This window comes from Panthera onca, chromosome B2, assembly GCF_046562875.1.
Source record: "Panthera onca isolate mPanOnc1 chromosome B2, mPanOnc1 haplotype 2, whole genome shotgun sequence".
Taxonomy (NCBI): Eukaryota; Metazoa; Chordata; class Mammalia; order Carnivora; family Felidae; genus Panthera; species Panthera onca.
In genome coordinates, this window is record NC_138343.1 from 12,007,705 (window position 1) to 12,030,753 (window position 23,049).

General features: G+C 43.8%; 1 long non-coding RNA gene across 2 annotated transcripts; it reads left to right on the forward strand.

Moving 5' to 3' along the window:
* The first annotated feature begins 16,372 nt into the window (after positions 1–16,372).
* Positions 16,373–22,809, forward strand: LOC132666393 (uncharacterized). 2 transcript variants are annotated; one of them, XR_009604641.1, is made up of 3 exons: positions 16,373–16,811; positions 19,736–19,825; positions 22,135–22,809. It is a non-coding gene; the product is annotated as an uncharacterized LOC132666393 (long non-coding RNA). The 2 variants fall into 2 exon arrangements; XR_009604640.1 differs by having other exon boundaries at positions 22,491–22,809.
* Positions 22,810–23,049: the final 240 nt, after the last annotated feature.

The window sequence follows — 23,049 nt, forward strand, 5'->3', positions numbered from 1 at the left end:
CTCTCCCTGTACTAAGAAGTAAAAAGACATCCTTACCACAGGGATAGGAAATTTAAAGCCGAGAAAGCTGTAGAAACAAGTTTTGCTACTTTTTTTTTTTTTAATCTGCTACCTCAACCCAAATTCCACTTCGAATTCCTTACTAAATAAAGCTCCTAAACATCTGTTTTCTTTATCCTATTAATTCCTCACAAATTTGATGTCTTTATGACAACTGCCTGCCTTCCCTGGTCATTTCCTTGGGTCTCAATTTCAATACTAGGCCTCCTTATGTATGCAATAAAAATGTGTTTTATTCTACTGTGAACCTGTCTTATGTAAATCATATTCTTAGTCCAACTGAAAGACCTTGAAGGGTAGAGGAAGAATGTTTCCTTCCCTGCAGTGTGGAAGAACCCATTCAAGATGGGGAGGTCAAGCATGCAGAAGATTAGGGAGATGATAACCTTGAGTATGGTCCTTGAGAAGGCAAGAGGAAGTAGGGTCATACCATTTCAACAGGAGGACAGACACTTTGTATATGATGACAAGAAGGAGGAAGGAGGGACTGAGATAGATACAAGTAGCTGGGTGAGTTGTGTAGAGAAACTATGAGGAAGTTCCTTTCTGATGGGTTCACTTTCCTTTTTTTGAGTGAGAAAGGATCATTTGTTCAGAAGGATGGTTGGGTGGGGGGTGGTCAGAGCTCGAGAGTGGGGCCGTGATGGATTTGTCATTGTACACTTGGCGGTGATGGGTGTCCACTTAAAGATGAGGATCATGAATTTATAGTGATATCAATTCTGTCATTTACATAGTCACTTTGACCAGAATTAAAATCAGGGAATGTGTACTCCCTCATACCGACCCTGAGATATATGGTAACGTGCCAATGGCTACTCAAGGTTGAAGGATGACCATGGTATACTTTCTGGAAGGCAAATTTTACATGATAATAATTCATTTAGAATATTTTTGTTTAACATCCAAGAACACATATGATGGATTATTAGAACACAAAGTTCAAATAGATTTTTACAGTTAATCAAAATGTTTAAAAAATTTTTTAATGTTTATTTATTTTTAAGAGAGAGAGAGAGAAAGATTGAGTCAGAGCACAAGCAGGAGATGGACAGAAAGAGAGAGAGAGAGACGCAGAATCTAAGGCAGGCTCCAGGCTCTGAGCTGTCAGCGCAGAGCCTGATGCGGGGCTTGAACTCACAAGCCATGAGATCATGACCTGAGCCGAAGTCAGACACTTAACAGAAGGAGCCACCCGGGTGCCTCCAGAATGTTTTAAATGGGATGTTATGATTGCAAGAGATGGCTCTCCCTCAAATTCCTGGGCAAGCGACTTGTTTGCTCCCCTTTGCAGATGGGGTACCTGGGTCAAAAGTTTGAGAACTAATGACTTAGGCTGTAGTGGGTAAGGAAGTCACACAGAAGCCAAGCAGAGACTAGGAACCATATTTTTGGACTCAAAAGCGTGTGATGTTTCTACCTTGCCACGCAACATCTAAAGATTGTTCTTTAAGGTTGCTCATTTCTGCATTAGAATCTTCTCTGAGACTGCATTCTAGATGATGCACACAATAATCTTGTATTTCTTTTATTTAATGGACAATTGTGAATGTGGCTCCAAGATTCTGGCTGTAAACAGAATGGTATTAAAACCCATGTCAATCTCTGCCTGTCATTTGGCCGGTGGACTACCTGACTATTTTGGGTCTTTCTTTCAGTAGAATTCAGAGCTGTACAAATTGGGTTCCAAATTGTACTAATTCTGGACTCTGTTTAGGGAAATACATTTACATCTATATCATCCTTGCTGTTTGACAGATGAGTAAAAGGAGTCACAGAGGTGTTGCTTGCTCGAGATCCTAAAACTCACAAGCAGAAGCTGCTAGTTTCCTATTCTGTCAGAGTAAATGGTGCTGCTATTTTTGGTTCGGTGTTCTTTTCCATTTCTGGTTATCGTGATCAGAGAGAGACAAATTCTACTTTGTTTCTAAGATACTCTCTGATCTCTTTCAGGCAACTCACAAGCCGAATATTGTTGCTGAGGCTGTTACATAGTAAGGTCCTCGGGTGGTGGTGGCTGGTGGGAGATTATATGACAAAGCTCGTGGAACAAAATAAATATATTACCTCAAACTTTGTGCCAGGAATCACAATGAAATTGGTGGACTTAACCCTTCCTTAATAACTTGTCAAAACCTGTTATCTCCTTAATGCTATGTCCTTTGAAAAGAGCCAGAGGTGAATAAATCTCTCCAGTATTGAGTACCATGCATTAAAAGAAAAAGCATTTGAATAGTGTTTAAGGGGGTAAAATTATTTTAAGCATTTAGGAAAACTACAAATTCTATCTATATGCTAAGAAGGATAATATGATAATGGAGTCTAATGATATAGTCGTAATCAGATTAGGGAGAAATTTGCCATTGACAGGAAATAAGGGACTGGGATCTGGTGCCATTGTCATCCCGGGAAGGGGCTTGGTTTGGTGGATACAAGGGAGGCGCGCCGATTCCCTGCAGTGACTGAGAAGATGGGGAAAGAAAAGCAAATCAGGAGAAGGTTACAGATACAGCCAGAATTTTCCATCATGATTTTTCACTGGGGGGTTATTTTACAATGCAGGCATATGGGCTGAAAGTGTCTGAAGTCCTGCCTTCCCCACCACTTACCACTGGCCTGTTACTGGCTCTCCTAAGCGGGAATGAAAGGAAAATGGTGGTAATGAGCACGACTCTCCAAATGCTATCTTAGATCATACATGGAACTGTCTGTCTGTGGCACATAGACTCTAAGATGCCCCTGCCCCCCAGTCCCCTCCTTCTAGTCTACATGTCTTCGTGAACTCTTGTCTTGAGTGTGGGCTGGCCTAGTCAATGGAATCCATCAAGAGGATGTGTGTCACTTCTGTATTAAACCACATAACTTAACTTCCAATTTGCTAGCACACCCTCCCCATCGCGGGCTGCTGTGTTGGAGAGACCCACAGGGCAAGGGATGGCCTTTGGCCAACTGTCAGCAAGAAACCGAGACCCTCAGTCTACCAGCCTGCAAGGAGTTGAATTCTGCCAACAATCTCATGAGCCTGGGAGTGCATCCTTCTCCGGTCGAGCCTTAAAGTCAGACCCCCCCCCCCCCCCCCCCCCCGCCGGCCAACATCTCTGACGGCAGTCTCGTCAGAGACCCTGAAGCAGAGAACCCAATTAAATAGTGCGTATGCTCCTGCCCCATAAAACCATATGATAACAAACGTGTGCTGTTTAAGCTGGGGGGAAGAAAACGGGGAGGCAGAGAATACTACCATCTTATAATTGCATGGATTCAATATGCTCTCTCATACTTCCATACTTTTGTCCGGCTGTGCCCTCTTCCTTCTCCTCTTCTTTCTGGCAGACTCTGATCCTTCTTGCACAAGTCAGCCATGGTACCTCCTCCCTGAAACCTTCTTAAATCGTCAGGCTCTTCCCCGCCGTGCCCTGGTGGCACCTAGTACCCTCTCCAGGCACACTTGCTATATTGCCGTTGATCACATATGACCGTGAGATCATAGGGCAGGAACCATGTCTCTCCAATTACTTCCCCAGTGTCGTCCAGAATGTCTGCCCCCAGAGCGCTTATAGTATTAATACCTGCTACTTGGATAAAGAAAAACTACCCAGACCACACCTTGGCGAGAGGGCCAAGGATCACAAACTCACCCTGGTCAAATCTCACCGTCACAGAAATTTAAATAAGCCAAGGTTTCCCAGTTTCTGCAGCTGGTCCGCCAATTTTGCCACCACGCTCATTGCACTAACATTTCAGCACAGACGAAAGAGATACGGAGATACTGAGATCATCTGTTCCCAGGACAGGTTATTTTGAGGAAACACAATGAGCATTAAAGCCCTGCCCAGACTTTTCTCTCACTTTGCATCCATGTGTGCTGTCCCATTATCTTGTTTCTCTTTTGCCCAACCGTCTCCAGCCATGGCCTCCGTCCTAGGCTCTGTCTTCAAGCGTTGATAGGCATGTAGATGGTTGGTAAATGTGGCCTCTTGGCCTTCCTGGTATGCTGGGGACATTGCAGTCTGGGGACACCACCTGCACAGTATTTCTCACAGCCCTTCTGTCTAGGAGAGCTTCCTGCTGGTTCTTCCTGTGGCAATACCAACCATCCTCACAATGGCGTCCTGGGGCGTTGCCTTAGAGCTTGGACGTTAAGTGCATGGGCTCCAGTTAGACTATCTTGAATCAGATTCACAGCTTCCCTTCACTGGCTGTGACACGTAGGCAAGCTGTTTCTCTATGTTTCATCTTCTTTATCAGTAAAACAGGGCAACAATAGTAGCACTTACTACATAGAATTGTTTCAAGGGGATTAAGTGTATTGATATGTCTCTAAAGCTCTTGAAATAGCTCCTGGCACTATAGAACTTGCTCTTGTTGAAGATTCCAAAGTTTGCCAAATAATAAGAAATGTGGGGAAAGAGATACACATGCTACATTCTGGCCGAGACAATGCTAGAGGAGTCCCACACAGGAAACATTCAATATTGTGCCATTGTGCCGTTCAGTATTGGGCAAGTCTAGGTACATCAAAGGGTACAATTGTTCACGTTTTGATGCCGATTTCTGACTGTCTTGCCTTCTCTTTTTGGTTAAGTTGATGTTGTCCTTCCTTTAGATATCTCTGCATCCTGGCACCTTGGCAATGATCCCTTATTACCATAAGACAGGACAAATGTTACCTCCGTTTTCTCGACAGTGAAAACCAAGGCAGTAAAAGATACCATATGAACTGATGGATACACGTTAGCCAACATGTATCTAAAATGCTTCTCGGTGCCAGCTTTCCCATCAAACTCTACAATAAATGATGGCAGTCCACATTAATTTCTCCTTGTCCTAAAGCCTATAACATGCTCATTGCTCAATTATACACTTTGTTGTTGTTGTTTTGTTTCATGCCCAGTAGTTATGTTTCAGCGAAGGGACTGAAAACTTACTAAGGCCGGGGACTATACCTGGAGGGTTCGCTTTCAAATCTCACATAAAACACCTGACGTTGCGTTCCAAGAAACAGGTGCTTGGGGTATGGAAAGTAATGGATGGAAGAAAACCCAGCAATCCATGCCAGTCTCCGGGATGAGAGGAGGGCCTGTGTGCCAGGAGCTACGTGGCTTTTCCTAGGATGTGCTACCAATTAAACGTGATTGGCTTCAACCTCTTTGGACCCTAGTAAGTTTTAGTATGGAAGTTAGCAGTGACCCCACCAAGAGAGACACAGCTCCCCACAGACCAGGCAGGTCTGTTCTTTGATCACTCCCGGTCCACATAATTATTGCTCATCTGTGGCCAACGGAAACCTGCTTTCTCCTCCCAAGAAAGTTTTGGTGTTCCATGCTGAAAAAATACATTATTGCTCTACATCACCCTGGCTCAATAAAAGGGAAGCTAAATCTTAAAAAAACAAACAAACAAAAAACAAGAACCTAATGAGCATTCAACGTAGTTGGAACTGGATATGCCTGCAAGCAATGTATTAGCATATTTTCTTTTCTAACTTCTGATTTGTCCAGCAACACAAACCCTTACCTACTCATGCCTGCCAATGATTCATAAGTGCCTTAATTCTTATGGCATGTACTCAGTTTATTTGGCTAATTACAGTGTTTCGTGGTACACAGTGCTTTGCTTTTACTTCATCTGACAATTTATACTTGTTTTGCAACGTAAGTCAAATTTACTTGTAAATTTCCATTTTCACCTAGGTCACGGTGAACTGAAGCCCATTATATATTCATGTCCAACTTCCCTTTTTCATAACTCATTTTTGCCTTGTTGACTCTCACTTCAACTTTCCCTTCCCACATGAATGTCACATTTTTAGAACAGATGATTTCTATATTTAGCAACCTCTGGTCTTCACATTGTCCTGAGGTCATGGACTGTGGGGTGCAAGAATGAAGTTTCAGGTGTTTGACACTGATTTCAGATCACGTCTCCACTGCTACCTGCCTCGGAGCAAGGGTTTTCTTCCCCTTTAAGTTTCATTTGCTTCCTCTGTAAACAGGTGATACTATTTCCCTTACGGGGTCGTCTTGAGGATTAAAAGGATTAACCCATTTCCAGCCCTTAGCACAGTGCCTGGGGCATAGCAAGTGTTCAGTAAGTGTCACTGGTGATTATCTACCCTTCCTCTTACCTCTGGCAGCTCTGCCCTCTGCATCTAAGGACTCCTCCGTCTTCCTAACGACATAACCTAACGGCATATCACCAAAGTAGCTTCGTACTGGAGCAAATGTAATGCTAATCGAAGACCCGTGCATTGTTTGTTGGTGATGTTTGTGTCATAGATGACATTAGTCCACGTCTGTGTCCAACATGCCCCGTGTCCACTTCCTCAGGGTGCTCTGAACCTGTTAACGCTGCTAGCAATTCCCAACCTTGGCATGGTATCAACTTCCCTTTGTAACCAATCTATGCCTCCTACAATCTCCAGCAATTCTAGACTTTCTCCTTCCAGATGATAGACCTGTGGGAGGCTCCCTAGAGTGGGTCAGTCATCAATGCCCTGCCCCCACTTCTTTCAGGAAGTCTGGCCTCTTTGCTACAGCAGTCCACCGTCTCCACCCTACTCCTCCAGGGAGCCCACCAGACTTTATCATTGGAGCCAGAGTTCCTCAACAGAGATCAGGAACTCAGCATCTTACTCCCCAAATATTTAATGAGTGAATGAGTAACCACACTGACGCTTCCAACAGTCAAACTAGCAATTCAAGGATAGGGGTAGGATTATTAATGTGTTGGGTTATGGACTAGAGATTACATCCCGTGGTAAGTCTGAAGTAGGCGCAGCCAAACCCCAGCTGGGCCAGAATTGCACTATTTCTTCTCTAGTTATGAACCACTTCCCCATGCTTTCTTTTCTTTTCTTTTTTTTTTTTCTGGATTTTTTTGGACCGCTATTTGATCCATATCGTGGGCTCTGTATTCATGTCAAGTTTTTTATTTTAGAGTCCTAGCCAGACTTACTTTTTTGCCTTAATCCTTGTCTGTTAATAACTGCTTATTGAGATGCAATTCACATACCATCAAGGTCACCTGGAATTTCTGTGGAACGTTGTGCCCCCGTCCACACACCTCACAGTGGTATCTCTACCTTGCTATTTAAGGAAGCTATCAACTCCCAAACTCATTTTTTTTCTTCTTCTTTCTTTGTAGCTTCTAGCCCCGGTTTCACAAATGGTATTGATGGCTACCACTGAGTCTGTGTGTTAGGGGTAACAAACGGGGGGCCCGAAGGATGGAGGAGAGGAGGGAGGCACCCGTGTGGATCTTCCCCATCAACCATCCTTGCTCCATCATTCCCCACCTCTCCCCACACCTCAATTTCCACAGCGTCCATCGCCTCACCTCCTTCCCTCAAAGCAAATCTTTGGCGAAAGAAGCTCTGAGCCCAGCTCAGTTTACCAAGACTTGACCATGACACAACAAAAGATAAAAATAGTACCCCCTCCCTCTCGAGGTCGCTGTAAGGATTAAACTGGGTCATACATACACATACAGCACTTAGAACATTGCCTGACCCCTCGTAAGTGTTCAACATAGGTTAGTTTCTATCATTGTTACAATTATTGTTGCTATTATTATCATTTGGTTCTGCATCTTAAAGCAGCTGAGACCAATTCCAGGAAGTGAGAGGTGAACTTGGCCTGGGGAGGGGGGCATCTTTGTTCTACTGTATCACTGATATTTTACCAGCCATTAGAATTACATGTAGAATCCTATATTTGAAGGACAAATCCAATCTGTGCCCATCATATTCATAAGGGTCTTATCTATGCAGCAGCTATTTTTCTGACAATATACATAAATCTAGGTTTTATAAAGTTAATCTGTTAATCCAAAAAGAGAAAAGCTCAGGAGGCACCTGGGTGGCTCAGTCGGTTAAGCGATCGACTTTGGCTCAGGTCATGATCTTGCGGTTTGTGGGTTCGAGCCCTGCGTTGGGCTCTGTGCTGACAGCTCAGAGCCTGGAGCCTGTTCGGATTCTGTGTCTCCCTCTCTCCCTGCCCTTCCCTCACTCATGCTCTGTCTCTCTCTCTCTCTCTCAAAAATAAATAAACATTAAAAAATTTTTTTAAAGGAGAAAGGCTCAGAATGCAGATACCTTTTCCTTTCTTTTGGCTTGGAGTGCAAACACTATGTATGTTTTATTTTTTATTTTTTGAGTGTTTATTTATTTATTTTGAGAGAGAGAGAGGGAGGGCACAAGCAGGGGAGATGCAGAGAGACAATCCCAAGCAGGTTCCACACGGTCAGCGCAGAGCCAGGTGTGGGGCTTGATCGAGTGAACTGTGAGGTCATGACCAGAGCTGAAATCAAGAGCCAGATAGATGCTTAACCAACTGAGCCACCAGGCGTCCCTGGAAGTCATGGTTTTTTTTGTTTTTAATTTTTTTTTTTTAACTTTTATTTATTTTTGAGACAGAGAGAGACAGAGTATGAACGGGGGAGGGTCAGAGAGAGAGGGAGACACAGAATCTGAAACAGGCTCCAGGCTCTGAGCCATCAGCACAGATGCCTGACGCGGGGCTTGAACTCATGAACCGCGAGATCATGACCTGAGCTGAAGTCAGACGCTTAACCGACTGAGCCACCCAGGCGCCCCGGAAGTCATGTTTTAAAGATGCCTGAGAAGAAAGATATCACCGTGGAGCTTCCTTTGGGCTTTGGACTCCTACGTCTGCAATAGGTGATCTAAAAGGACATAAAATGACATTTGGTTAAGCCACCGTATGTTTGATTTTCTTTCTTTTGGTTTGCCAAAGGCTCAAGCATAGGCAGAATGTATGGCTGTCTATACGGAATGATTTGAGGAAATGTGAACAGATAAGTTTGGATAAAACAGAATGGTCTCTTTTACTTCTTTGAAATAGTACAACAAGCATTCTTTTTTATGTACAAAGTTTTCATGTCCCTTTTAAAACTCAAATTCTGGAGGGGCACTTGAGTGGCTCAGTTAAGTGTCTGACTTCAGCCCAGGTCATGGTCTTGCAGTTTGTGAGTTCGAGCTCTGCATTGGGCTCTGTGCTGACAGCTCGGAGCCTGGAACCTGCTTCGGATTCTGTGTCTCCCTCTCTCTCTGCCCCTCCCCCACTCACACTGTCGGTGTCTCCTTCAAAAATAAATAAACATTAGAAAAAATTTTTAACTCAAATTTTGGAAATTACTATATCTGTTTGGATATGTATGGACTCTGGTTTCTTATTTTCTGTATTCTTTTTTTTTTAAGTTTAATAATTGATTAATTAATTTAGAGAGCATGGGGGAGGGGCAGAGAGAGGAAGAGAAAGAGAGTCCCAAGCAGGCTCTATGCTGTCAGCATGGAGCCCGATGTGGGGCTTGAACTCACGGACTGTGAGATCATGACCTGAGCTGAAATCAAGAGTCAGACTCTTAACCGACCAAGCCGCTCAGGAACCCTTTATTTTCTGTATTCTTGATGCTCTGACATCTGGGGTCTTGCTGACCTGAGAGGAACTGACCCTCCCAAGGTTACCTAATTCCTAGAGACGGTAAACGTCCGGAGGCACAAATCAGCCAATCCAGAGCCCATACCTACCTCCACCCTCATACTCTGGGTCACTATATACCTGCCCTAATCAACCCAGGGCCAGATAGATACCAGACAACCACAGACACCCCCATGCCCCAGAACCTGCGGAAATTATTCAAACCAGCCAATCCCACACCTGCTTAGCCTGCTTACCTCGCCTAGACATTCCTTTCTTGGAAAACCACAATAAAGACTCTTGCCCATCGTCCCCCTTCCTGCTCACCTGGCCTTGGTGCTTCCCTCTGTGGCCCTACTTGGCAAGCTGTGCTCTCTGTAGGACTGTGAGTTTAATAGGAACATCTCCCTTCGTGGCCATCGTGTCCACGTCTGTGTCTTGCCACGCCTGGTTAAAACGAATCTTGGGTACTATTAAAACTGAATATCAACTCAAATGGCTTCGGCATCTGAGCCTTGGAGAGGCAGGATGGACACCCAAACAAAAGAAAGCATCTTTCAGTTAGGGAACAATAGAACTTGTACAGTAATTCACCCTTTAATGTAAAGGAGATTCTCATTTCATAGAAAGAAGGGGTCCAAGAGCATAATGTGCAGAGTAAAGAGTTAACTTTTCTGAGTTAATATATCAAACTACATGTTCTGGAACAAAAATGCCCCCTTTTCCCAAAGTTGCCTGTCGATGGGCAGACGGATACGGCGATTCGTCTGAGGAGGGTCCGTGGCTCCTGAAGAGACTCAGCAGCATATTTTGCTGTAAGCCTCGCCTTGCTTCACTCGCTCTTTCCTCTCTTCTCTCTCTCTTTGGCCTCCTGAAACCGTGTACATTTGCTAACACACTTCTCTTCTTTTTCTACAGTTCTATGTTCCCAGGGAACTTTATGGCTGCCCCAACACATCTCTCTTCATTGTTTCTGGATGAGCAGACCTAAGGTTTTTTACTCCAGAAACTGAGCTTTGAGCTTATTGCCATAATTTGACAAGACTCTGGGGTCACCTTCATGGACATGGGGGGAATGTGTACTGTGGGCATATAAAAATATTGGTGAGGCAAAGGGGTGGACTGTGGCAAGAGGCAGAAGCTCTCAGTGCTGTTGTTCTGGTCCTTGTCCTGACGTCTCCTTTCCATCGAATATTCCAAGTGCCAACTCCTTCGATCTTAATCCTGCAAATTCAGCTAATGTATGACAACTACAAAGGCAGTGTTTGCCAACTACATCCTGCACCATAAGAGGTCTGTGATCTAGCCACTTCATCTGAGAGGCTCAAAATATTTGACAATTCAAATGAAAACCAGCGGAGTGTAGAGGGTTGCAGTTATCCCGGCATCTCCCCAAATGGAGGTCTAAATTAGCTGCGGTGTGGGTGAGAGGAAACCTAGCTAGCTTCTCTGAGCCATCTTGAAAGCAGACAAGGACTTCACGATGCTGACTGTGTTATCTTAGCATCAGATGGAATGTGGAATCGTGGTAAAAGGAAAGGTCTGGAGCCATGCTGACCTGGTTTTGAAGCCTGACGTTGTTGAGCCACCTTGAATAGGGCCCCCCGCTGCTGTAAGTTGGAGATAATAATAGGATCACCATAAAGGGCAAATGTATGGGACGTCTGGGCGGCTCAGTTAAGCATTTGACTTTGGCTCAGGTCATGATCTCGCAGTCTGTGAGTTCGAGCTCTGCGTCAGGCTCTGTGCTGACAGCTCAGAGCCTGGAGCCTGCTTTGGATTCTGTGTCTCCCTCTCTCTCTGCCCCTCTCCCTCTGAGTCTCTCTGTCCTTCAAAAATAAATAAACATTAAAAAAAATTTTTTAAATAAAGGGAAAAATGTCTGTAAAGCCCCTGCCTATTACAGGGCCTGGGATGGAGTATGTGACTAATCAATGGAAGCTGCTTATCACAAAAGCAAATGCAATGTAAGGAAGTCACCACTGTCTGGTTTTGACGAACTGGGTAAATAAGTTTCCTTATTTTCATGCATACTCACGCTCCCCGGGGATGAATCAACCCAAGGGACAAAATCACTTAGAATGCCTCCATCAATATTTTTCCATTTTCAGGCTAACATCAGGCTTTATCATTTTGCTTTGCATTACTTGTGAACATGAAAAAGTTCTAGCCACTTAAGTAAAAACAGTAGCATCTGTATTTCAAAATCCATATATCATGGGTTAAAATAGGAGATGTGACAGCTACGGTCAGAGCGAGGTTTTGGTGATATCTTAATGGTATGCTACGAAAACTCTAAAATGCTTACCTTATCCCCATCCTCCAGCCATCAGAGTGGACGCTGGAAAGATTTTTATTAATAATACATGTGACACCATATCAGACTGGCACCGGTGATCAGCTGTCTAAAATTCTTTTTAGGACAGAGCAAATATAAACCAACCAACCAATCAAAACTGTAACCAGGGAGACCTTCTCCATGGGAATGTAATTTCAGGTGGAAAGTTCCTATACGCTAGTTTAGTAAACTATTTCTAAGTCTGTTCCTGTGGCATAAGGGCCATTTTTATGTTAGTCTACATCCAAATCACCTGTGGTGAGCATCGACCTCCCACAGGATATTTTTATCACTCCATATAACATCCAGATGAAGCACCAATAACTCTTCTCATAACGAGGACCTGGATGATTTTAGTTTGACTTGATTTTTTTTTTCCATTTAAGTGTGAGAGAATCACAACACAAGAGGGCAAGACATATGAGAGATTAGAGCCACACAGATACTCTATGAATTTACACCTTGAAAAACCCCGTGGTACAAGGACAAGTGACCAGATTATACTCTGCTTCATGTGTGGAGAATAGGGCTACAATCCAAGCTCTTGGAGTACTTTTCCTCCTGCTCTAAATCTGCTTAATACATGTAAAATATTGTCACAATTTTAATGCAGTTAAATACCCTTACCTTTGCTGTAGATATAAGCACTGTAAAGTGGTATATCTCTCTGCGAGAATCTCATGAAATTATTGCAAGTCAAACTGACACAAATGCTCAGAAATAAATGTAAAATGAAAGGAAAATAGTGGTACATATTGAATCTCATGTGTATACTTTAAAACCTATATTTTTGTGTTAGGTTTTCTCCTCCAAAGATAAGCTCTTCGAGTTCCAACTTTTAAAGACTGCTTAAATATCATGGATCTGAATTAGAAGCTTACTTGTAACTGAACTGTGACCATAGTGTGTTCTTTGTTGTCAAAGGAAGCCTCTGTGGCGTATTAATTTCTTTTAGTAACTGATCATTTACTTTGAGCAGAGATCGTGGAAGGGCCATGATCATGATCCGGAGGACGGCAAGTAAAGGGATAAAATACAGCAACGCGAGAGTTGTTCAGGTTACGGTGAGGCCAAGTGTCTACAAATGGAATTAAGAGAGGAAATGAGTTTGGATCCAGATAGGGGGAACTTTGGACTTGGAGCCAAACCCATTCTTCAGCTTAAATTTAGTCCTACGCACAAGACAAAGAGCAAGAGACTATTTTTTTTCACTTACCCTATGGTTACCCAAGCACAAAGGAATCATAAATGATAGACCGTCAGCAACTTCTTTAAAAGCCACAAGATGGGGAACGGCACTTGAGCCTAGCGTATACCCTTTGCAACTGTCACTGTCCTCTCCAGACTTCCTAAATTGCCAGCCGCAGGAGGGAGTAGGGTGAGGTGGTGGACAGCGTCCTGACTTTAGAGTCACAGACCTGGATCAAAGCCTCCAGTGCCATTTGCTGTCTCTGGGCTTTAGTGAAGCCTTCCTCATATGCAAAACAGCAATAGAGATACTAACCCTCTGTGGTCGTCGGATGATTACACGGGATCATTTATGGAGAGCATTTTAGATTCAACAAACAGTGGTTGACGTTATGATGGTGAGTAACCCAGCTACGTTGGCATCCTACCTTGTATTCTTTAAATCATCCCTTTCAAAATGTTCACCGGCCCTTCCCAGGAGTAAGTGCAGGCCCCTCAGTTCCTACCCCCTAGCACCCTCCTCTTGGCAGCCCGAACAGTTACTGTCCCCCACGCTGCCTGGGAGAATGTTTGCCATGTGGGCCAGCTCCCCTCTGCTCCTACAGAGTCTCAGGCCACTTTGACCTTGAGGGAGAGCGCCTTGCTTTCCCTTGTCTGTCTTGGCACCAACTTGGAATAGGTCCTTTCCCCTAATTCCCCACCACAGGGCTGACACCAACCTTTGCCTTAACTAGAGTTTGTTGGAGGTTCAGAACTCACGGAAGGGAAGCATAATTCAGGCCGAAACTTAGCAACACAGCACAGGTCCTGAGCCGTCCCCCAGGTGCCTTGCCAGGTGCCCACAAGAAAAGCTCCAACCTGCTCGGGATCTCGGAGCTCGGGCCCAAACGACTCCAGGCTTCAGGGAGGAGGGCACTTTCCCTCACTCCAATTTAAGAACCAACGCTAAGTCCTCTTCTCCCATCCCGTGATTAACTCTGCCTCATGTAGCAAACCCACTCTACCTACAGGAATATGCTCCAGCCATGGTCGAATAATGTTGTCAACAGTAACTGGGTGGGGAGGACAGCCTCAGCTCAGGAATGACGTGGAGACCCGGAACTGGTGCCTCTCCTCCCCCCGCACGCCCCCCCCCGCCCCCACCCCGAGCTTCCAGGTTTCCTAGGGGGTCCCAGACACTTGTTGAGTCACCAGGGTTGTCAAGTGGATGAGGCTGGGCAATTGGAACCCATGTCTGGGTCCCGAGATTCAATCCCAACATCCACCAATTGGTAGCACAGAGGGTGTGCATATCCTGTCTTCCCTCTCACAACTGACTCAGGAACTGGGCCAAAAGGAGTCTGTAGGGCTGTAGACAGCTGAAGGACCTGGCGAGGGGAAAGACAGAGAAAGCAAAGTGGGCCAGAGTAACAGGCATGGCTACTTTGACATCTCCCCCTGCCGCCATCTATCTATCTATCTACACGCACACATATATACATATGTACAACCATATATACATACATATGTGTATACATAGTATGTATATACATATTGAATATTATAATCAATTGAGTATATATTTGAATATATGCATTGAACATATACAATTGAATATATGTATTTATATTAGTCAGGGTTCTCCAGAGAAGCAGAACCAGTAGAACCATATATATATATATATATATATATATATATATATATATATGGAGAGTGAGAGAGAGAGAGACAGACAGAGAGAGAGAGAGGGAGATTTTTTCTAGGAATTGGCTCATGCAGTTGTGGAGGCCCAAACTCCCACAGTCTGTCATCTGCAGGCTGGAGAACCAGGGAAGCTGGTGGTGTAATTCAGTCTGAGTCTGAAAGCCTGAGAATCTGGGGACAATGGTGTAAGTCCCTGTCTGAGTTCGAATGCCCGAGAACCAGGGACACCGATGTCCAAGGGCAGGAGAAGACGGATGTCTCAGCTCAAGCAGAGAGAACAAATTCACCTTTCCTCCATCTTTTGTTCTATTCTCAACCGATGGGAGGACACCCACCTGCACTGGTGGGGACAGTCACATACAAAGTCGCTCCTGTGGTTTTGTTATATTATATAAGATTCCATGTTCTCGGCAGACTCCCTCTAGTCTGTCTCGGTCTGTCTATCTGCCTTTCTCTCTTGCTGACTTTTGAAGAAGCAAGCTGCCATGAATCCTACAGTTGCAAGGAAATAAATTCCGCCAACCACCTAGGAAGCTTGGAAGCGGGTCCTTCCCTAGTCAAGCCTCCAGATGGCAGCCGTGGCCAGCATCTTGAATGCAGCCTTGGTGGACCCATCTACACTGTTCCTGGACTTCCAACCTCAAGAAACCTTGAAATTCTTTAAGCCTTTGTGTTTGTGGTAAATTCTTATACACCATAGAAACCGATACAGTCAATAATGCTACAGACTATTTTTTCAATCCCTTTTTTTCAAGCCTTCAATCCTTTCAAGATTTCTGGATCCTTATGTTTTGAATGTTTCTTATAAGCAGCACATAATAGAAAAAAATTAACCATCACATTATTCATTTGAATACATATGTGTATGTATGAATGCATGGACCTATATATGTATATGTGTGTGTACGTGTGTATATTCAATTGCTCTCCTTAAGTCTTTGGGTTTTACTCCATTCATCGTCATCTCTCTCTCTCTCTCTCTTTCAATTTCCAACACTATTTTCTTTCTTACTTCTACTTGTCTGCCAATCTCTCCTTTAAATAGAGCCATGAGGGGTGCCTGGGTGGCTCAGTCGGTTAAGCGTCCTACTTCAACTCAGGTCACGATCTCACGGTCCGTGAGTTCGAGCCCCGCGTCGGGCTGTGGGCTGATGGCTCGGAGCCTGGAGCCTGCTTCGATTCTGTGTCTCCCTCTCTCTCCGCCCCTCCCCCATTCATGCTCGATCTCTCTCTGTCTCAAAAATAAATAAATGTTAAAAAAAAATTTTAAATAGAGCCATGATATGAGACTTAATTTCTTTTTTTTTTCTTAAGTACACTCCACGCCCAACATGGGGCTTGAACTCATGACCCTGAGATCAAAAGTTGCATGCTTTACCGACTGAGCCAGCCAGGCGCCCTGAGACTTCACCATTTTTGTTTGTTTTCTTCTACCTTGTTTTCCTGTTAAAATTTTTTTATATGCAAAGTGGTTGAGGCTTATAGTTGATGTTTATCTGTTTTTCACTTAAGTAGTCTCCAAACACCCTTTCCCATGGTCAGTGACCTTCTACAGAGAAATGTCCCCACCCTTGTTCTAAGCAAACACTAGAGTGTCGTACCAAACAATGCTGCCTGACTACGGAATGTTGGGTAGCATTCTTTGCAGCCCAGCCAATCTGGCAGGGAAAACATTCAAGAGGGCTCTTTGTGTTGGAGCAAAGCAGCGGGACAGGACTAAGGCAAAAATGGTAACTCAGGCCAACGTGCTGGCATCCGTGGGATTGATTCCTACAGGTTTAATATAGTTCAAGCTAAGAGAGTTGTTACATGTTGTTGCAAACTCAAGCACCACTAGAACTGACTATTGAGATTGGCAACGGGAACCAAGGGCAAAGTGCTTGGAACGAATATATGGTTTTTCTCCAAGATAGGCTGGGAAAACATGTCCAGTCAAGACACCGCCGTTCTGATGTGTGTCTGAAACTATGTGGAAACAACTGAGTGGAGCAGAGGCTGGGGATTTTGTCATCGGAATGAGAGAGATTCGGGTTCGGACCTCAGCTGCGTGCCTGCTACCTGAGCTGTACTCGGGCAAGGTCGTGGCAGGAGATTTCAGCCATTGGGTCAGTCTGGGGAGAGAGATATAATGGGGCAGACAGAACGCTCAGCACTTCATCCATATAGACATAATCGATTCCAATTTCCACCTATATCTAAACAGGACCAGTCCTATCTGGGGTAATGAGACAATGCATTTTACCTATGGAGACTACTTTGTGCCAAGCTTTTAAGAACTATAGCTAATGAAAACATTTGTAGTACTATTTCCAGTGTGTGTGTGTGTGTGTGTGTGTGTGTGTGTGTGTGTTTGGGGTGGGGAGATATTCCCCACACCACCAAGAAATTCTTGGTTACAAGCTGGGTGTACTGCAATTCAACTCAGTTCTGACACTTGTCAGATTCCATAGGTGAAGGGCTCAAACAAGAGTGCCTTGCCCTCAACCCCCTCCCTTCAGGGATCAATCACAAGGCCAGAAGGGAAATATTTCCAAATAAATGGACATGCTTTTTTCTTTTAATTTTTTTTTTAATGTTTATTTATTTTTGAGAGAGAGACAGAGTGCGAGGGGGGAGGAGCAGAGAGAGAGGGAGACACAGGAATCCAAAGCAGGCTCTGGTCTCCGAGCTGTCAGCCCAGAGCCCGACGTGGGGCTCTAACTCACGAACCTCAAGATCATGACCTAAGCCGAAGTCGGACGCTTACGGACTGAGCCCCCCAGGCGCCCCGGACATGCTTTGTTAACGTATTGGAAGACTCAATATAGTAAAGATGCCAATATTTCTCAAGTTGATCTATAGATTCGATGTGATCCCAATTAAAAGAAAAATCACAGCAGGATTTTTTTTTACAGAAATAGACAAACTTATTCTAGACTCTGCATGAAACGTCAGAGGAACTACATAGCCAGAACAATTTTGAAAAATAACAAAGAACTCGCATTACCAAATTTTATCACTCGTAGTTACCAAGATAGTGTGATTTTTGCATAAGGATATGCATGTAGTTCAATGGAATAAAAAATGCAATCCAGAAACAGACCCACACAAATATGGTCAACTTATTTTTCACAAAGGTACAAAGACTAATTCGACAGAGAAAGGATAGTCTTTTCAACAAATGACCTAACACAATTGGGCATCTATATATCTCACACTTTATACAAAATTTCACTCAGACTTTATAGTTAAGTCTATTTTTTTTTTAATTAAAAACTTTTGGAAGAAAACAGGAGAAAAACCTTTATGATCTTATCAGGAAGAGTTCTTTGATATGGCAACAGAAAACATAATCTGTAAAAGAAAAAAGATAGAGTGAGCATCATCAAGATTTAAAAATGAAAACATTTTGGTCTCTGAAAGACAATGGCAGACAATGAAGAAACAAGCCGCCGACCTGGATAAAATATCTTCAAATCTCATATTCATCAAAGGATTTAGATCCAGTATTTATTAAAAAAAACTCTCAAAACTTAACAGATAAATCAATTTAAAGACAGGATCTGTCTAGATGCTTCTCTAAGATAAAGGGATGTCAAATAAGTACATGAAAACATGTTCAACACCATTACTCATCATGGAAATGAAAATTAAAGCCACGATGAAATACAACTACACGTCTGTTAGAACGGCTGAAGCAAAAAGCAAAATATAAAACTTGCAATTCCGAGTAATGGTGAGGAAACAAAACAACTAGAATTTTCATGCATTGCCGGGGGCGAATGTAAAATGGCCAATCATTCTAGGAAAGAGTTTGACAGTTTCTTATGAAGCAAAGCACACCCTTACAATCTGATCCAGCAGTCCCCCCCCAAGTATTTACCCTAGATAAATGAAAACATCGGTGCTCTCAAAAACCTGTAAGTGAACATTTATGGGAGCATTCTTCATAATCACTCAAACGAGTCAACAACCTGAACGTCCTTCAGCGGATGAATGGAATCACAAAACTGGAGATCCCTGCAGTGGAATACGATTCACCATAAAGGATACCAACTACATGGCTGAATCACAAATGCATCATGCTGAGTGAAAGAAGCCAGTCTCAGGGCTACGTGCCATATCGTTCCGTTTATATTACATTCTGGAAAAGGCAAAACTGTAAGGAGAGAGATCAGTGGTTGACAGGGGTTAGGAATGGGAGAGGGTTTGGCTCTGAAGAATAGCATGAGAGGGTTTTGGAAGTGACAGAACGGCTCTGTTCTCTAATTGTGGTGGTAGCTATGTTGATGCAGGTGTTAAAATTCAATGACATGTACACCCCGAAAGTTAATTTTGCAGTATGCAAATGAAAACAAATAGGTAAGACTATACTTGGATTATGAAGAACCTCAAGAAAATGATTAGTATAAAATTTAAGACCGTGGTTGCTTTCGGAGTTGGGGGGGTAGCTGTGTTTGGGATAGAGTATGTGGGGGAGACTTTGGGGTGACTGGCCAAGTTCTATTTCTTTACCTTATAATTATTCACTAGGCTAACACATTTGTGTGGTTTTCTGTATCTATATTTTGACAATAAAATGATACGTAGATATTGAACCAACAAAATTTCAATGTGATTTTACATAAAACTTGCCGAGAAGGTAAGTTCTAAGGACTGGTAATGTCCTGTTTCTCAAGCTGGATGATAAGTATTTAAGCATCTATATTATCAGCATAGTTAACATACACATTATCAGTATAGTGTACTCTCAACAGATACGATTTATACCCTCTTTTGTATATATGAATTAGTTCATAGTGGAAAAAAATCCTTCAAATTACACATTACCCAGAGCTTTTTCAAACATGCCGAACAACTATATATTATTTACCAAACTAGCGTTTTCCTAAACACCTATCTTATGCCCAGTATAAGCAGGATCTTTTGAGGTGCATGGGGGAAATACAGAGTTACTTGAATATTTTACATTGAGGATGGATTCGTGTGTTATTCATAGAAAAAATTGAATTAAAAGTAAGAAAACTACAAAACTTTTTTCCTGCTTCAGAAAATTAGAATCTTATTCAGGAGAGGAGAACACAAATGGGAAGACCGTGGAGAGTGTTAGACTGATCTTCTGGACCTTCTGCTGTGCACGGTGAGTGTGTAAATAAGTGTGCCGTGGGGCAAGGATGTGCAGTTTGGGGGAGAACTGATGCCCATTAGTTGTATCCCAAACTACATGCATATTCACCCCAGCCACACTTAAGTGAAAGTTTATTAGACTTTTAAGCCCCTTTGTTCCAGGAGAATATATAAGCACCAAACGACATATTTTAAGTTGCAATTCAACAGGAACATAAGTTATCAGAAACAGAACTTTATTTTACAGGCAGCTTCTCAGGGTTGCCCCTATTTTAAATGGCAAAATACACCTACTTATGTACTTAGCATTAGAAAGCCAAAGGAAGTAAGCCTCCGATTTCTCTATTGTGTTATAGTTCATTACATTTTCTTACACTTCATCTGCCTTCTGACCCTTTTCCATAACCTCGATACCTTAACATTCTTCTATTTCTTTGCTGTTCCTTTAGAAAGGGAACAGCCGGAGATTGTTAGCTTACTGTTGATTTGGAAGAGCCAGTGGGCTCTTTGCAGGCACCCTTTCGGGGGGCGCTAGAAATGACTCCCATTGGGATCTCTGCATCTTCGGAGCCTCACAGTTAAGCTGAGCATAATTAGGGGGCCATATCATTTAGTGTCCAAACTGGAAACTTGCGAAAAGGGGTGCCCCCAGTCACTGTATAAACGGGGGCTGTCCTGCATAAACAGGGACACACGTCATCCTGGTCAGAAGCAAGCTGGAGTGTCCAGAGGAGAGTAAGCAGGAGGGCACAGGTACCTGAGATGGTGATGTGTGAGGAATGCGGACAGCGGCCATGACTGTCTGGTCAGAGACATGGAGGCCAGGGTACCATGACCATGGGCTGGGGCTTCGGACATCGCATGGGTAACTGACCTGGACAACCTCTATGAGCCTGGTTCCTATCACTGATGGAAAAGCACCGCATCTGCAAGGTTGTGATTATGTGTTGTATGCGTGAGTCTCTGTTTCATGGTGTGAGAGTTGGGTGAGTGTGTGAGGGGGTGTGGTGGAAGTGGCTTTTGTCAAGGCCCCCTCCTTGTGGCTCACTTTCTGGACGCTGCTCTATTTTTATGGTGATGCTGATTTCGTATAGGGTCGGGTCACTGCTTGCCTTCCTTGAGTTGGCATAAAATCTGCTGTGATTTCTAGAGCGTTCAACGTGACTTTTTCTTCCTGAGTTGTAGCAGTTTATGAAGCCACACCCGTGGGTCATGAGCACACGTGTGGAGGTGCTGGTGAGGTGAGACCTCTGCTTGACTCACGAGGGCGGAACCAGAGGGGAACAGAGGGTCCTGGAAGGCGCGGAGAGGAGAAATGCATCATATACAGAGAAATGGAAGCAGAGAGTCCCCAGAAACAATCCTACCCATGAGCAACCATGTCCTCACCTCTCTCTTATCACATCTCTGCCCACAGGTCTAATACGATGGCATTATTATTAGCATTATTGAAAGCACTATCAGTAACATGTCTAACATGCACATGCTTAATGTCTTTTCATTCATCGACACGTATCTATGGGGCCCCACCATGTGCCACTCTACATACTAGGGACAGAGTAGTGAGCATGACAGGCAGGATCCATGCCCTCAGGGAGGTGGGGACAAGTGTAAACAAACACACACAGTTGAGATAATCTCAGAGAGTGAGGTGTGCCGTGTAACCGAAAAGCTCAATCCACATTTATTGAGGGTTTGCTCTGTGCCCGACGTTGATCTACACGCTCTATGCGTGTTAGTTGACTTAAACCTCTGGGCACTTTTATACTGCCCGTGACATCATTATCGTCCCCATTTTATAGATGAGGAAGCGGAGGCACAGAAAGCAAGATTAAGTCGTCGTCCAGGGCCACGCGCCAGTAAGGGGTAAAACTAAAATTTAAATACAGACCATCTGATTCTGAGCCCACATTCTTAGCCATTATGTCACATGCTAAGAGCCCCTGAGGTCCAGGGAGGGTAAAAGGTGCTGGGCGGACTTAGGCCGTGGCTGGGATGAGAAGCCTGTGTTAAATAGAGTGGCCAAGGGAGATGTCTCAGAGGAGGGGGCATTTCAATTCAAACCTAAGTTATGAGAAGTAGCCAGACATGTAAAATCCGAGGGTAGAATTTTCCAGGCCTAGAAATCAGCTAGTACAAGGATCGTAAGGCAGCAAAGAGCTGGAATTGTTTGAGTGACAAAACGAGAGGAGTGGGATGGTCATAATCTTCATGAAAAAGGAATCCGAATTCAAAGCAGAAAAATCTGGCTGACTACTTGAGTATCAGTTTCTTGGTCTACAAAAAGGAGATGACACAGCTGGCCTTACCCACTTGTTACAGAATTCAAGCGGTGGCATGATTATAATCACAGCTCCTAATAACATGTCCACAGTAAGCAGAGCCTGGCTATCTCGCCTTTTCCCATAAGAACACGTCCATGTTACCAGTTCATATCTAACGGAGCAGATACTGTGTACCTTGCACAGCCCACATGTCATGAAAGTCATCACATGTATCTTTCGGAGGGTACCTATCACCCCCATCTTGTTGATGAGAAACGGAAGCTCTCAGAGGGCGAGTAATACTACCCACCTCACGTCTCTAATGGATACGGTAAGACTGTGCTTCTAACGCAGTTTTGTCCTACTTCAAAGCACAAGGTGTTTTCTACCCTCCTTTGTCAATTGCAAACTCAGGCGTAGCCGGCAGGGGACAACGTCTCGTGTGTATTGTAGCATCGCCCAGATGCAGACACCGTGCAGGAAATCTTTGGATGGTGGCTGTGATGAAGACGGTGATGGTATTGACGCCATGACGACGGAGTAAAGCAAAGCGAACTGGAGGGGCGGATTGCTTCAGCTGCGTTCCTGTCCTCGGGTGTCCAAAGGCGCCTCACAAAAGGACGTTCTTCCACTGCTCTGAGGCTGTGCGGGCTTGGCCTGAGAGAATCAAGAATAAAGCTGATTGCAAACTTGGTGCATAACAGAGAAAATAAAGACATCATTTACTGACTGATTTGGACTAAGAAAAGATGTATTTACTTGCAGTTTATTATGTTGAATGTGACAGGCATACATTTGTGCTTTTTATTGAATGATGGCTTACTACATACAGGAATTGGTGCAATTTGTAATGCAGATTATGTTTTTAAACAAAAAAGGGTGCAAATACACTGATGACTGTCACATGACTTGCTCTGCACTTCTCAAAAAGTGGCTTGAGCGTGGGTGGCACTACAAATAAACCCTAGATGCA